The following is a 2424-nucleotide window of genomic DNA, read 5'->3' on the forward strand; positions in this document are numbered from 1 at the left end:
CGCTCACTTTGCATTTTGTAAAATGATAACAATAAACAATCATTATTTATATTTCTGAAAGCATTCTTTGTTTACAGCATTTTTTCACACCTGCCTAAAATGTTTGCACAGTACTGTATATATATATATATATATATATATATATATATATATATATCCATCCATCCATCCATTTTCCAACCCGCTGAATCCGAACACAGGGTCACGGGGGGTCTGCCGGAGCCAATCCCAGCCAACACAGGGCACAAGGCAGGAACCAATCCCGGGCAGGGTGCCAACCCACCACAGGACACACACAAACACAGCCACACACCAAGCACACACTAGGGCCAATTTTGAATCGCCAATCCACCTAACCTGCATGTCTTTGGACTGTGGGAGGAAACCGGAGCGCCCGGAGGAAACCCACGCAGACACGGGGAGAACATGCAAACTCCACGCAGGGAGGACCCGGGAATCGAACCCAGGTCCCCAGGTCTCCCAACTGCGAGGCAGCAGCGCTACCCACTGCGCCACCGTGCCGCCTATATATATATATATATATATATATAGTATATATGTATATATGTGTATATATATATATATATATATATATATATATATATATGTATATGGGGCGGCACGGTGGCGCAGTGCCGCCTATATATATATATATATATATATAGTATATATGTATATATGTGTATATATATATATATATATATATATATATATATATATATGTATATGGGGCGGCACGGTGGCGCAGTGGGTAGCGCTGCTGCCTCGCAGTTGGGAGATCTGGGGACCTGGGTTCGATTCCCGGGTCCTCCCTGCTTGGAGTTTGCATGTTCTCCCCGTGTCTGCGTGGGTTTCCTCCGGGCGCTCCGGTTTCCTCCCACAGTCCAAAGACATGCAGGTTAGGTGGATTGGCGATTCTAAATTGGCCCTAGTGTGTGCTTGGTGTGTGGGTGTGTTTTTTTGTGTGTCCTGCGGTGGGTTGGCACCCTGCCCAGGATTGTTTCCTGCCTTGTGCCCTGTGTTGGCTGGGATTGGCTCCAGCAGACCCCCGTGACCCTGTGTTCAGATTCAGCGGGTTGGAAAATGGATGGATGGATGGATATATGTATTGTATATATATATATATGTATATGTATATATATATATATATATATGTATATATATATATATGTATATGTATATACAGTGGGTACGGAAAGTATTCAGACCCCCTTCAATTTTTCACTCTTTGTCATATTGCAGCCATTTGCTAAAATCATTTAAATTAATTTTTTCCCTCATTAATGTACACACAGCACCCTGGTTGTGCCTGGTTGTCTCCACACATACCGCTTAGAATTAAGGTCAAAAAGTTCTATCTTTGTCTCATCAGACCAGGGAATCTTATTTCTCACCATCTCAGAGTCCTTCAGGTGTCTTTTAGCAAACTCCATGCGGGAGTTGGCCTTAATTCTAAGCGGTATGTGTGGAGACAACCAGGCACTTCTCCTGGTATTGTCCAATACATTCCCCACAGTGAAGCATGGTGGTGGCAGCATCATGCTGTGGGGGTGTTTATCAGCTGCAGGGACAGGACGACTGGTTGCAATCGAGGGATAGATGAATGCGGCTAAGTACAGGGATATCCTGGACAAAAACCTTCTCCAGAGTGCTAAGGACCTCAGACTGGGCCGAAAGTTTACCTTCCAACAAGACAATGACCCTAAGCACACAGCTAAAATAACGAAGGAGTGGCTTCACAACAACTCTGTGACTGTTCTTGAATGGCCCAGCCAGAGCCCTGACTTAAACCCAATTGAGCATCTCTGGAGGGACCTAAAAATGGCTGTCCACCAACGTTTACCATCCAACCTGACAGAACTGGAGAGGATCTGCAAGGAGGAATGGCAGAGGATCCCCAAATCCAGGTGTGAAAAACTTGTTGCATCTTTCCCAAGAAGACTCATGGCTGTATTAGCTCAAAAGGGTGCTTCTACTAAATACTGAGCAAAGGGTCTGAATACTTAGGACCATGTGATATTTCAGATTTTCTTTTTTAATAAATCTGAAACAATTTCAAAAATTCTTTTTTTTGTCTGTCAATATGGGGTGCTGTGTGTACATTAATAATGGAAAAAATTAAATGATTTTAGCAAATGGCTGCAATATGACAAAGAGTGAAAAATTGAAGGGGGTCTGAATACTTTCCGTACCCACTGTATATATATATGTGTGTATATATATATATATATGTGTAAATATACAGTAATCCCTCGCTATATCGCGCTTCACCTTAAGCGGCTTCACTCCATCGCGGATTTTATATGTAAGCATATTTAAATATATATCGCGGATTTTTTGCTGGTTCGCGGATTTCTGTGGACAATGTGTCTTTTAATTTCTGGTACATGCTTCCTCAGTTGGTTTGCCCAGTTGATTTCATAC

This window comes from Erpetoichthys calabaricus, chromosome 12 (assembly GCF_900747795.2).
Source record: "Erpetoichthys calabaricus chromosome 12, fErpCal1.3, whole genome shotgun sequence".
Classification (NCBI taxonomy): domain Eukaryota; kingdom Metazoa; phylum Chordata; class Cladistia; order Polypteriformes; family Polypteridae; genus Erpetoichthys; species Erpetoichthys calabaricus.